General features: G+C 38.3%; 1 protein-coding gene across 6 annotated transcripts in view; it reads right to left on the bottom strand.

Annotated features, from left to right (window-relative positions):
* Nucleotides 1-15,630, bottom strand: part of LOC105393727 (furin-like protease 2) — a 173,804-nt gene that overhangs the window by 122,672 nt on the left and 35,502 nt on the right. For 2 of the 6 annotated variants that reach the window (XM_048628530.1, XM_038115819.2), the window contains exon 1: nucleotides 5,768-6,554. The exons of the other annotated variants lie outside the window; for them this stretch is intronic. The gene's annotated coding sequence lies outside the window, so the exon portion shown is untranslated. Of the gene's footprint in view, nucleotides 1-5,767; nucleotides 6,555-15,630 lie in introns of those variants that run through there. 6 annotated transcript variants of the gene reach the window in all.

Raw genomic sequence — 15,630 nt, 5'->3', positions numbered from 1 at the left:
ACGAAGGAGGCGGAAATGAAGAGGGCATGTCTATCGTGGGCCCAAGTGAAGGAGGCGGCTCAAGATAGGCAAGCGTGGCGAAGAATGTCTGTAGCCCTAAGCTCCACAGGGGAGTAACAGGACTATAAAGAAGAAGAAGAAGAAGGGCAAGACGAAGCGGCATCCGATATGCGACTAGAACTATAGGAGTCACATTTACAATACACGCCAACGCCGCCGCCGCCACAGACTCAAATGCATTCAGTATGAATGAAACAGGTACTTATGCTGAACTTCAGTGCCAAGTTAGAGCTCATGTTGGAACAACTTTGACAGAGAAATGTGAAAAGATACAAAATAGGCTTCTCGATTTAAAAGAAGTCTATGCCGTCTCTTCTTCTTAAATATAAACGCCTTGCTATGCCGTATATACTCTATACTAGTCTTTTTTTATGTGTCTACAGCGAAAAGACGGCGTCTCACTTGCGAGGTTGCGAGTTACTTACCTAGTGAATTTTTATCAATGATATTCCCATTGCCGGTGGGTACAGTCAGCGTATACAATAGAATGAAATAAAGGCACTTCTCCCCCATTGTCCAAACCCCCCGAGTCAATAATATTCAGTATCATAAGTTGTACGCCATTGACATGGGACGGAGTTACAATTCGGTTACCGAATACCGCTGGCTCCTCTGTAGCAACTCGAATAAATGCTTTTGACAATAACGACTAGCTTCGGCCTGACCGCAGGACTTTGTGCCACATCGCAACAGGCCTTGCCATGTCTTGTTAATGTGATCGACACTTTGTTGGCTAGTTTTTATTGAACTCTGGGGATAGGAATCGCGAGTTTGGGATTTTATAAAAGCATTGTTGGATATTATCATTCTCGCACTTGGTGTAGGTAGTACATATTATTTATATCAATATATCAATATTTGTAGATACATATTATTATTATTAAAGTTATTGAAAAGATTTTCTAACATTTCAGTAAGTAGGTGTATGTTAAGGTTCACATTCCCAACCTCCATTTAGAGCTACATATATTGCCTCGCAGTACACAAATGAAAATGATTGCCGTCTTAGTGTAAAGTTGTACTGAATTGCTCCTCGTCTGCAGCTAAGAAGTTATTTCCGAAGAGCAGGTTCGCTAACGAATTTCGCTTGATTGGTCGGAGTTACAAATGTGGCGCATTATTCTCTAGCTAGACGCGAGCGCTGTATTGCTATACAGGGTGAGTCTTTCGTAGGTGCACTGCCCAAGCCGAAACCTACATCTACAGCATGTTATATCATTCTAAAATATTCATTCTCCATAGTAAAAAAGTCACGTGACCAACAAAGTTTCTATGGAAAATTATATATTTTTTTCGCGAATTTTGAAATACTGATTACATTTTCAGGCTTAGATATAACATGCTGCACATGTAGGTTTCGGCTTCGGATACCCTTTTTGCAACAACCTGTATAATTTTAAATATGATTAATATTACTAACATAGTATTTGTTTCAGTTTATGGTGCATTACGAAAATGATTAATAAATTTGATAAGGTTTTAGAGTGGCTATTAAAATAACATAGACATTGATATCGATTCTGAAGGCGGAAATTTTAAATTTAGAGACGTCAAAACCTTAATTTCTTTGTTTAAAATTCGACTCTATGATTGTTTCCGTAAATGTCATTTTATGCTAGCAATTTTTTTAGTTTGACAGCGTTAAAATTAGAATTTCTGCCTTCAGAATCAACATCATTATTTATTTATCGTATGGCTTCACTGGTTACATAAAATAGTATTAATATAAGGATTTATACATCTATAGACATTAATATTCCATACACGAGGCAATACGAGACGAATTTAGTCTTAAAAATTTAACCTAACACTTGGTAGCATCTGTGCCCAATTTGCACCCCTTGATGGAAGCTTTACTGTAAAATAGACGCAGAATTTTAAACAATCAAATTCACATTTATGATTTTTCCCCAAAAACTCGCCAGTAATTAGTCGCAGTTTAACACATTTACAATGATCAGGTGCTACAGTTGTGTAAGAAAGAACCGGTACGGAGTGACAAACGACTAGAGTGGGTTCAGTTTCTGCTAATTTCTTTTCTTTTGCCGCAAAAAGTGGAAAGTTAACTTGCTAGTTAACGTGACGCCTGATTACCTGAGCCACAGTCAATCTTCAAGTGTTTTCGTAGACGTTACATTACATCTACACAGTGATCACATTTAGTAACGTAATACTTTATAGTACAGTAAGGGGCAGATAGACCTGACCCCCCTCAGAAGCATTGTTAGTAGGAGAGGGGGGTCAGGTTTCTCTGCACCTGACCGTACCTACTTTTTTTAACTTAATTATATTAATTAAATTGCAAATTCGTACAAAAGTCACAAACATGGCATACTTCGCCGAATATTAAATAAGTAAACCTATACAGAATTCTCCATAACCCTGCATAAAATCTGGGACTAATTAAATGATTACATCTCTATACTCTGCAAAGCAACAAGTAAAAAAATGTTCATAGGTCTACATCATGATTTCCGGCTTCCTTTTACACGATACAGTTGGCTAAATATACCTAATCCAAACTCGGTCGAATAAAGTCCTTATACACAACGGTTCCATTAGAGTAAGCCAGCCAGATGCAGTAATTAACACTCCAGCACATAATACCTATAATGCACGTAGTATGCACAAACGTATGTTCACAAACATTAGCAGAAATGAGTCGCAGGTGTGGACTGGCCATTAATTGTAAAGTTCGGGACACACTCGCGCCGAACACAGAACACTCGAACTCGAAGCTGTCGGATATGTTCTGGAGGCGGGATAACACCTTTATCTGCATATACAAGGCGCGGCATAAAAGTTTTCTGTTTACCATAAACACACTCGCGTCGCGATACTATTGGGACACTTTTCTTCCGTTGCCACATACAATATCACCACAGACAGTACACAAGAGCATATCATAACACCTCCTAGTTTCTCCTATGCCTTTTTCAAAGGTAGCCGGTAACGAATCAATGGATTGGACTTGATATCCAGGGGATTTGATTCCATGATACGCAGAATGGGAAACACTAAAAACAGTACAACCTTTGTCGCTCCTCTCGACTTTATGACTGAGCCGTAATCCCCGCGCTATAGTAAGCTTAAAGATTCGATGGTCCGGGATTCGGGATTAGAGTGTGACGTCACCAAACGGCTTTACAATCCGAATACCTATGCACTATTCCTGTGCCCCTGGTAGAATGGTTTGAGCTTTATTGGTTTAATCGAAATAAATTTTAAGTCACTGATTATTCAGCAATAAAGCACTAAGTACTTGGCAATAATACTTGATTCCTTTCACCGCTCCTTTTCAATGAAACGCATATCTAAAGGCTGCAACTTATCTTCCGGTTCTCAAGTTACGCGAAGGTTAGTAATTCTTGTACCAGGCTTTCATAACCGTGCCAGTGAATAAATAGCGCAAATAGATTTGCAAATAATACCTGCAACTTGATCACCGCCACTCCATTACCTGAGCCACCGTATAATTTGTCATCTCGCCACTTATCTGCACAACAATACGTCATTAACATAAAGGAGACACGCAGAAGGGTTGAGGTGAGACATTCAATTAATTATTATAATACATCTTACTACTTATATAATGAATAATGATATAGAGAGATATACAAACTGAAACAATGTACTCTCTCACACTCCTTAAATAACCCTTAAATGTTAAATAATTCAATTAAATTTTTGGACTCATTTCGGTAGATTAGATTTTAAACATTTTATTTTCATAATAATGTTATCGGGTACCTATCAAAAACCATAGACTAGTACAATAGGCATATCATGTCGAGCGTCAATGTTCACAGCTTCCTCCCGCTCGCTATTTATGCCTGGCCCCGTGGCCCCATAGCTGACGTGACTACTTTTTCTCACTTCAAGTACCCACACAAGAAGAACAAGCATACATACACTTCCCTGAGTACCATGACGCTACTTATGTCATATTACTATACATAATCACGTGACCCAAACTAAATTATAGCGACACCGGTTTATCGTTACCGGTCACACCAAAGTAAATAATAGCGCGTTCCCAAGGTGCTAAGACTGTGGCTGCATCACACAGAGTCTTGAGTTCCTGTTTACTAATGGGACAGTGACAGATTACTTCCTGAGCTCGCCACAAGACAGGTGGTGACTGCTGCAGGTACCTATTGTGAATAGTTCGAGACCACTTGAGGTTAGCGAGAAAGGTGATGCTGGGAAATTGAATTGGTTTTAAAATACGTTTCAGGAGCGTGCATACTGTTAATTTTGGTATGTTTATTAATCTGTGCTCTTTTAAACGAGTTACCTATGTAGAGCCGGATTGCCAGAGAGAGATTAAAATAAAGTCTATTAATAACATAAGATGTTATTGATGCAACAAAACATGTTTATAGTTCAACAAAACTAGTTATAAATTGTAACTAGACAGGATGTACATAAATTCAGAATATTACATGGTAACGAAGGAAGTAAATAGATATTTATGTTTTTTATACTTTGCTTACTTCCTAGAACTACCCTGCATATAGTTAAACATACGTTGAATTGTTTGGCTAAGTAACATACAAAGTTTACAAGTCATTAAAAAAATCAAAATATTACTATTTAATAAATACAATCCATATTATACGAGTCATATGGCTTTAATTAGTATGTATTCGATAATGATCTAAACATCAAAATGTGTATCAGAACGTAAACCGGTACAAATAAACCTAATTTCACATAATAATACAACGTTTGGAGACAGAATACTAATAATGGGCTAATTTTAAACATCACACACAATACAATCACCAGACAGCAGACGAGCAAAAACAGGCATTCACGTTCTAATCAATTAGCATCAGTTTGGCATTTGAAAACGGGTTTCATAAAAAATACCAACTGGAATTACAAAATTTGCGAATCTCGGGCAGATTCTCGCGAGCCTGTCCACTTACGTAAGAGCGAGAGCGAAAGTTATCATAAATACTGTACCATCGGCTGAATAGTAAGTTTTCTTCGACACGTGACCGCTTTAACAAGCGGCAACTTACTTTTTTATTCGTTCCTTTTTCAAACTTTATGATTCGTGCAAACAGCCAGTAATTGATATGGCTATTGTTTTAGCTACCTCGCGTCGCGGTGTGTGAACATCGTAAATGTAACATTAGGTGCTGAAATATTAATCATCCCATGTTAGCACGAGTACGGAAAGTGTTCTCCAACAATTAAACCTTACACGTCGGTGCCGTAGGATCCCAACTCTAAGTAATTCTAAGTACAAGCAAAGTATTCGGTGGTTGGCAAAGTTTGGCACATTACGCGATAATTGATAAAGTTCCACATATAACGCGGGAAGTCAAGCAAATATTGGTAAAACTGGTTGCGGACGAGCCCAAGTTTCAGCCTTAATAGACCGAAATCGGGAATCGCTGATTGCACACAGAAAATACTAATTGCTCTCCATGGCTACCTCGACCCCACGCTGGCCAAGTTTCTACCGACAGACAAGCAGTTTTACTGAATGCTCTTTGTTCATAGGTAATTTTATTGATACACATGCTTTTTTATCATAAGTTCCACGATATAAAAATAAGAAATAATATTAAATACGTTCATTAAGGCGGTTAAGATTGTAGAAATATAAAAAACAAAATTAGGCAATTTTAAAATAATAGGTAACTACACCTGTATAAGATTCACAAGTAAAATAAATAAACATTAAAATTACCGTTCAGTTAAATGCCGACAACGCTAAACGTGTCAATCCAAGAGCATGAATAAACCTTGACGGCCGGAGATTTCATCAACTCCGCGTGTTTACACTCGGCACTCGTCGCGTTCGCTCAACAACTCGCCCGTCACTTCGCCGCCGACACTGCAACCTCCAACACTCACACGTGACCGCTACACTGCAAAAACACTGACTCTGTACTTTTGCACGCGCACTTATCTACAAATACGTACTTAATACATCACGTATACAATATCCTACGTGATGTGAACACTGGTTTCGGTTCAAACTTTAAACACTAAGCAAAAGTTCACACTACAGACAAATAGAATAACTTTGCAAAGTATCCGACACCGGACACAGCGGACGCTATAAAATATGAACCCGTAGTATGTTACCAATCACCAAGTCGGGGGAGTTAAAACTTGCAGTACGCTGGCTGCACTATACCGATATTAATTTACTAAACATGGCGGGCCAACAATGCACCGGGCGCCTGGCAGCTCGCCAGCGGTCATCGGTTCCGGAGAAAATTCCAGCGGGAAATATCCGACAGTTGATAAGTAAGCGTCGAAAATTTAATAAAAATCGCGCGAATCTCCCGACGGCTCTTTGCACGCGACCGCGACCAACTAACACGGCGACGGCGGCGCGAGCGTTGCGTCAGCGAGAGAGCCGTGACCTTTGTCGGTGAATGCAACGCGCTCAGCATCACCATTACACTCTTTACCTCGCTTATGTAACTGTCACTCTCGACGTCGACGCCGCGGGCGCTGCACGGGACGTGGCGATCGATCAATCCGGGCGTATACCTGGGATGAAATGGACGATTCCGCTGGCATAATCGCAATGGTCAAGCTTTGGGGAGTAATATTTTTGAAGCTGTCGAATGTTGGGATTAATGTGAGTGGCAGGGTCTGCGCTAATTGTGAGTGGCGATATCAATTTAGCGTGCTAGCTCGCGGTGACGTCACCGGAGGAGGCTGGCGCGGCGCCAAGGCGCTCCACCGCCAAGTCACGAGCGTGGAAGCCTCAGGAACAACCTTGCGTTTGCACCATCTAATATTTACCGACCAGACTTCCTAGTTATTACGAGAAATCTGGCGGATAACGCAAGATTGCTGCTCCATTCGGTTACAATAGAGGAACAACTTTGAAATGTATACCGTATTTGTTGTAACTTGTGGACAACGGTAGATAGGATTTGGCTTGTATTTCTTAGTACTTATTTACTTTACTGAGAATTGACAACATTTCAAATAAAATGCTCACCGATTTTATTTTATTTTCGACGAGATATCACAAATTTAGATGACCCGTATTTTTTTATTTCTTAATATTTCTATGTTTTAATATATTTTTTTGATTTCAAAGTTCAAAATATTTTTAGTATGAGTGACGTCACGTCGAGGCTTGGGATAAAAATATTTTCGTTGCCTGCCTAACCTAAAAAAAAAAAGTTGGATGACATTAACTTGACATGAACAAGGACCAATCAGCTTCAACTTCAACTTTATTTTGTGGCAAGGACCAATCACGTACTTCCGTCATTGACAAGGACACATAAAAGTGACAGACATTTGAGTGATGTTTGTCATTGTCATTGTCAAAGTGACATAACATGTTTTTTTGTTGTTTATGTTTTAGAAGTAAAAGCCCGTTTAATTATTATGCCACATCGTGGTGTCACGAATGATAATTTAGATTTTTATGTTTTTCTCTGAAATAAATCAAAAGAAAAATCGGAAACATTTTTTTTTGTGAATATTAGAGCCATATCTCTAAATGGTTTTCGAATTTCAACTGTATAAAATTTTGAAATGTTGTCAATTCAAACCAAATTTCAAAGGAACGTTCTAGGTCTATCTGTAGCTGCATACTTGTAGTAGGCATAATATTCATCACAAATTTTAATTCAAAATTAAAAGTAATTAGCCTAAGCCTATACAACTCGAGCGAAGGAGGATAAATAGAATCAATCAGCCAAGAAAACGTGCTTCGGCAACACCAGCCATTATGCTTCGCAATCACTTCAACTGCAGATACAAACAATAGCCAGTAAAAACGTCACCATACTATCAATAGCGCATTAGCACTACGAAGGTCGTCCCAGTACATTTACCTACAAAGTGAACTGTAACCGTAGGCTATATTCATCTGTAATTCCAGAGGGTGCAACATGGCGTTTAATTCTAGCAGTACACAGTGGTCCATTAGCTTCAGCAATCCGTTCAATCTACTACTGGCACCCAGGACTTGATATATCGTCGATTTGGTCGCTCTTATATCAAAACGTCAGAGCCGAGTTCAGTACGCAGGCACCGGTTTCGGGGGACAGGTTATAATGAACAGAGAATGGGCAGTGTAGTGAGCCTACCCATTATAATGGTGTTAGAAGAAAATTGCTTCCGAGCCGACGCGGCGGACACGCGAGTGACGTCACGCGATCACAAATCTACCAACTTACTAACACTTTGAATTATTTGATAATCTTTTTACAAAACCTTACAAGTTTTAGCTATTTCGAACCCTAGAAGGGTGGTGTTTTGAGTACTTGCGCATTTTATGTATTACTGTCAAAAACTAATAGAAATGCGCTTTTGTTGTTTTTTTAACTAAAATCTTGATAAATAGTCGTCATATTTAAGCAGAATAAGTAACCCGGGCATTCAGCGACTGATGCTAGTGTAGTTGGCCAATCCTCTTAGCACGATGACTAGCTCTAGTATTGAGTATATCGCCGGTATGATAAGGTTTAAAAGCTATTATGTTTCATGAAAAGGTAGGTAATGAAGTAATTTTATAAACATGATGGGAATTTTGTAGTTATTTACTTAACATGAAGAATTGATTGGGTGTACAATGTACATAATCGACGAAATATTTTGACACTTCTATCACAAATTCACCTTCAACATACCATTACTCAATTTATTTCGCTTATTTATTTTACGGGTTATGTGCTAATAAGGCAATTTTTCGTGATAAGTATAGTCAAAAAAGAGATAAATATACCTTACAGCACAAAAACTTTGCTCCAAGTAGGCACGGTACGGTATGGTTATAACACTTAGACGAGTTTACGAATATTTAATGGATACAATAATTCTTCGACTCATCAGATATTGGCGGATTGAGGTATACTTATCTCTTTTGCAATCTGTACATACAGTTATACGAACTATTAACGAATGATCGCACAGGAGGTGAGGGCACAAAGCCTTATTGTTTCGAAACGACTATTCTTTGTTTCTTCCAGACTCTATTGATATTTTTGTCACACACAAGTTAAAACATTGAAATGAAATACAAAGGTATAAAGCCACGTCAAGTAATAATGGCCACCGCCGTTATTGGGTGGATCGGAAAGATACTCATACTTAACTATTTTTATTAATAGTAAATTAAATGTTCATTTTAAGTATCCATTTACTTCAATAGTTATTTAAAATTGATTGTGATTGGCTATCGAGGTGTAAATAACTTGCGATTGCTTTTTATGTTTTGTTTGTGTTAATGTTGGTGTTACTGATGAATGCAATAAATCAACAATAACTATATTTATATGAATGAATTTTGATTAATATCTACACGTGCCGACGTGCACACGTGTAATCGAATAAGCTAACTACATTATGAATTATGAATGCTATATAACTACAAATAATTATTTTGTAAACTTTGTAGTAACTAGATTTATATAGATGAGCCCTGTAAATAGGTACATTACATATATTTATAAATCTTTTGCTAGACTACTTATAATTTCCTGGATATTAGTAAGCTTATGCTAACATACGACATATTCAATTTTACATAACATTTCTAACGATACTCATAATCTAGGGAACCTTCTTCCTTCTTTATAATAAAATTATTGTTGGTATTGGAAGAAAATATTTCCAGCAGATAAGATTTTGTGAAGTAGAACATTGAACGTGAAGTATTAAAGTAGGTCTTCACTGAGCTGTAAGTACCTTTTAAGTAACTCGGTATTATTTTAAAACCTGAGTGCGAGCGGCCAGGAATCCTTTGTGAGCCACGAGTTCTAGATATATTTATTATTCTATATCCTACTACTACTTGCTCCATATACCGGGTGTCCCTTATAAAATTTCCAAAGGAAACTGGTTGTGCAAGATTTTCGATAACTGCAGGGTCAAGGAGCTCACAACATGTGATAGAAACGTTAATTTCATGTGTTTTCTGGATAATTAAGAAATATAGTGCATTTCGTTCGGAAAATGCATCTGATAGCTTTCCCTACATAGAATACCGTACACTTATGTTATATTTGTGCAATAAAGTATTAAATAAATAAATAAATAAATACCCATAGATAGATAAAGTGCTGGGACGTCAGCTATCAGCTTGAATTTCAGATCCTCCATATCTACATCTCCATTTCTCACTTATCCAGGTCCTAGTTATGCAGGTCGCAGTGTAATTCTAAGCCTTAGGACTTGGGAGTTTAGGTTTTTTTTTTTGGTGTTTTGGATGACCACCCTATGTAAAACGAGATTTTCGTAGAGTCTCTCTTAACTGTCCACCCTGTACACCTATCGTGCCATTCATATCCCGTTCAACTCTACAATAACTAGAATCTAACACCTGCAACAACAACCCGGGACGGTCAGGGAAACTTTAAAGAAAACTCACGAGTAACCGGAGGGTTACTCTGCACTAGTGATGTAACGAATATTCGCATTCGCATTCGCATTCGCATTCGCGAATATTCGCATTTTTTTGGATATTCGCATTCGCATTCGCAAATTTTTGTGCGAATGTTTTGCGAATATCAGTACTTATTAAAAAAAACTATTTGAAAATAATGATAGGTTAACAAAATCTAAATCCATTCGTCTGTAACCTTTTTATTACAAGTCACCCTCTTAATCACATTTCCAGTCTTACTTTATCATTTGGTATTATTTATTTACTTTGGGAAATGAAACTTCAGATATTATAGTTAACAGTTTCATAAGACTTAAACGTATTTTGACAGTATACAGGGTTATTTGCAAGTAGTCTTGATTCTTTCAGGAGTCAAATACTGCCTAAGTTTTTGTGGTAAGGCCCTAAATATCTTAGAAAGTTTCGGATAATAATGCATTATAGGGTTCAATCGACTGGAAATGTCTTCCTCTATAACCTCTTGAAAGGATCAGGTCTACTTACCAATAACCCTGTAGTGTCGTAGCAAGACAGCCATAGATTTAAATACTTTTAAATGTTTCGTGTAAGTCGTCCTCAGAAACCGCACACAGTCGCAATGTGACGTAACAATAACGGAGCTAACTAAAGTGTAACTACTTTTAGAAAAAACTGCGCCTATGTCAAATTTGAACACAAACTGAATATTCGCATGCGCATTCGCATTCGCGAATGTCGATATCAGATATTCGCATTCGCATTCGCGAATGTCCGAAAAACACACATTCGTTACATCACTACTCTGCACTGGCGAAAAACGAACGAACGAGAGCTGTAACTTGCAATCGGCGCGTTTAATACGTCGAGATAGAGTCGCGGCTCACGCAGCAGCGCTCCGAAACTTTGTTTTTCGTCATATATAGGGTGTTGCAAAAAGGGTATACAAAACCGGAAGGGAGTGACTCAGGGGGTTATTCTGAACATCTTTTGTTCTACGATTATTGGAAATTCGTTCTCCATTGTAAAAAGTTACGTGACCAACAAAGTAGAGCAAAGTAGTGTAGAGTGACCCCCGTTACGGCGGAGACGCGCGGCGCGTTGCGCGACGTCCGTCGTCAAATTTTTAATGCGCAAAGTTTCGCGAAACAAGTCCAGTCGCGCGGAAACTTTACCCTCAGCTGATAGGCCGCCTCATTTCAGTTACGGCCGTAACGTAATGCCATGAAACACTGCGGTGGCATGATCGAATCGCGTACAAATGAAATTAATACGGGATGTTGCAAAAGCCGAAAGGCCATCATTGTAAACAACCCCATCGTTAGAAATTTTTGGTCACTTTACCACTTTTCCAACCTCCTGTAAATGTAAAGACAAATTGACTGGATCTATGCATCGTTAATCGGGAGAGACGTTTGTGCAGGAGTGGACGATAACAGGCTGGTGATGATGATAGAGTAATCCCGGAACAGTTGATATCTAAAGCTAACTTTGACTTTTACCAGCACAGAAGCATTGTAAAGATACTTTCATCTACCTCTCCACTTCGCTTTTTGACATGTCAAGCAAAATAAATGCATTCAAGTTCCGGGCCACAATAAGCAGACGACATTTCAATACATTGAATAATATTGCAATAGTATAATAATGTTTCTTTTGTTGTCACTGAGCGCAGCGTGCATCGGACGCGTCAAGCTACGCGACGGAACATTCTCTTTCAACCTATCTTGCCCTGGTACTTTGTTAATATTATTCCAGCTTCGGCCTAAAAGGTAAAAGGTAAAATACGTGAATTCCGGGATAAATATCTAGTACAAAAATATAAACTACCCTCTTCATTCTTCATGGAAACTGGCGGACACCGCAGACGCGGTCGCCCCGTGCACACATGGCGGCGCACAGTGGACGGCGAGCTGCGAGCGCAAGGCCTGAGCTGGACGGAAGCCAGAGCGGTTGCTGAGGACAGAACGGCGTGGCGCACGCTTGTAAAGGCCCTCTGTACCACCGGGGTACAGTAAACAGCCATAGGACAGCAACAACCCTCTTCATTCTATTTAAAAAACGCATCCTTAAGTCCGTTTTGTAGTTTTGATCATACATACATAGGTACATACATAGATTGAAACAGACGCTGAAAACAACTTTTCTTTGAAAATCATAAATAACACTCTTTTTAATTTATTAATTCAGGTGTTACAATAAAAAATTACAGGGGACTGTATAAGAATGACCCGCTTTTATACCTCTACAAGACACTGTCTAAGCTTGTGTCAATTACATACTACGATAGTCAGGCATGCTGCTCTTGTCATATTTTGTGTCGTATTGTCGTATACACGCCAGGGAACACTATCGAACATGAATGCTTCTTAGGGTTACGGAATAAAGGTTAAAGTAGCTTGTAACAAGAGTAACCAATAACAACCCTCTATTGTCTCTCTCGCTAGATCACTAAGTACTAAGTACATCTCATGTGGTATTTTATTGCGCGTACCAAATGGTCTGAGGAAGTTCGAAACAAGCATTCTGCGTATTATTTTGGTATTTACTTCAATTGTTTACGTAGAATTACATTCCATATTATTATTATTTATACTCCGTACTCGTAAGTATACACTACTTGCTTGTAAATTATTTAACCTCTCACGTGCCTTTTACTTGTGCAGACACGTGAATACCATTTTCGTAATCAAAACCGACAAAGACAACACTCACTATTACAAATCTAAATCCCCAACCACGGACGACGAAGGCACTCACCTGAAACAAAAAAAAAACATTTTAAACCTTTCACTGCGCATGAGGTTATTAAGCATTTTATTTAATGTGTGTGTGTGCGTGTGTGTGTGTGTTTGTGTGTGTGTGTTGATAAATAACTGCCGTAACGTCATTTATAATGACGCCTCGCCCGGGGGTTAACCCGCGCTGGCTAAGTCAATCATAAAGATAAAACCCAATGGTCAGGTCATGCTCATATTAATAAACGTTTAGCGATAACAGAATCATAATATGATTCAAAGTTATTATTCATACAAAAAGAAATGTTTTGATTGGTCATTTTATTCAAAATTCCGCAATACAATATCTGAGTATTAGAAGAATGATTTTTGTGATAGTCATTTGCAATATGCTTTTAAAAGCACTATCATTTTGAAACTTATCGTAAAAGCCACATAATTATATAGAACAAATGCTATCGCCCGGAGCAAACCTACCACTGGCCGGCCCACGTTGGGCGCCAATCTGCTCGAGGCATATCGTACACCACTTTATCACCTCATAAACGCACACAACAGCGTCGCCGTTAATTGCCGTATTTTCCGACTAAATACGTGAATTAATTTAATATTCATTCGGTGCTTTATCGATAGTCGTCACATTCCGCTCGGGGGTTTAACGGCCCGGATGCGGGAGTCGTTATTTTGCGGACGTACCGGCGCGGCGGCTCGTATATTTACATTGCTACTTGCAAAAATACACATAATAATTACGAAGATATTTGTAGACAGACACATTATATACATGCATACTAAAGAATTTTCATAAGTCAAGTAACACTAGCTAATATTGTACAGTTTTCATTATCAAGCTGAATAATTATATCATACTATTTATTTCAATCAATTCAGCGACCGTACAAATGACGATGAAGTAATAGCCACAGAGTATTTAGACAATTTCAGTGCAAAAACCCGAGTGTCAAACAACGAAGCAACCCCGGGAAGGTGATCCAGCAAACACTCGAGGCCGAAACTGGGGTTTCTGCTGTAAGTAAATTACTAAGAAATGTTTAAAGTGCCGCAGCCTTTCGAGCATTTATCTTGAGAATTCCCCGGGGTCTTATAACTTCCACTCGTAAGACTATAATTGCTTGGCTCAGCGGAATTGTTACGATGAACGCTCTGTACTCATTTTACTGAGCGTTTCATTTATTCCATTCACTCACTTATTTCATTCGGGGGATCTTTCTTACGGTCGACTGCGTTACCCAAATAAGCCTAATATCCTCAGAACAATGTTACGATTCTTTTCAATTTAACGAATGAAAGTACAGTCGCACAAACATAACAGGTTGCAAATTCATCTATAATGATCGCTCGCAACTACATCGTTGCCCGAAATAAAAAATAGGGGTGTGAATAGTTTGACTTTTTATTTTTAGTGTAGATAGGTATATGTGTCCATCTGTGGCCAATGCTTTACCTACCTACTGAATCAGATATTACTTTTCTATTCTATCTAATTTTATTAGTCACCGTAATAACAATAAGTGTTTTACACCTATTAGAAACCTACGAGTATATATATAATATTATAAATTTACGTTTTAAATTCATTTAAAAATGTTATCACCCCAGTATATTTCGCATTCGATTGGTTTCATTTCGGTGTACCTATAGGCAAATATGTATTCGAATTAATAAGGCACGAAACCATGGCACGATCATAATTAAATGAAAAAACCCCGTATTTACCAATCAGTGAGGTGAGCGTGAAAGCGGTTCATTAGTGAAATATTCGTCATGTTATTTTGGCAGTAAACCGCCATAGTTATTTAATTTTACGCCGCTTTAAACAGTAACTTGTGATGAAAATGATTTTCCGGTGCATTTCACCGTTCGGCAACTATGAGCGCAGATATTTATGTGGTGGTGAATAAAATGATAAAGATAAGATAAAGATAAAAATTCTTTATTCGGTACACCACACAGCACACACCAAAAATCCACAAGAAAAAACACAAAAACAAAAAAAAGAAAATAACAAATAAAAAACCTTATATAATATAGACTTATAAGTAGGTAATAGCGGTGTGTGTTGTCCAGCACCGAAAAGGCCCGCGCCTCAGCTTACACCGCTTCAAGTGAGGTGGCATCCACCCACCTGACGCGGCACTGATTTTCAGTCGCGTCCTTCCGTGACTATCTCCCATCTATTGAGACATCTGATACCTAAGTGTACAATATAATAATAATACGGTAATATTATAAATAAATAGATATAATACTTAAATACCAATAGTAAATACATATCATAAGTATATACACATGTATAGATAATGTAATAATATTGGATATAGGTAGTACAAATTTTTTATAAATAAAATTAGAGACAAATAGTGGGTATGACTGGAAAAGAACGAAGAGCCTTCGGGGTTTCAGCGCGCGAGCGAGACCGATCGCCATCGCTGACTTGCTTCAGCGCTCAGA

Source organism: Plutella xylostella, chromosome 21 (assembly GCF_932276165.1).
Source record: "Plutella xylostella chromosome 21, ilPluXylo3.1, whole genome shotgun sequence".
Classification (NCBI taxonomy): domain Eukaryota; kingdom Metazoa; phylum Arthropoda; class Insecta; order Lepidoptera; family Plutellidae; genus Plutella; species Plutella xylostella.
The sequence above is the reverse complement of the archived record's forward strand: the minus strand, read 5'-3'. Positions and strand labels throughout refer to the sequence as shown.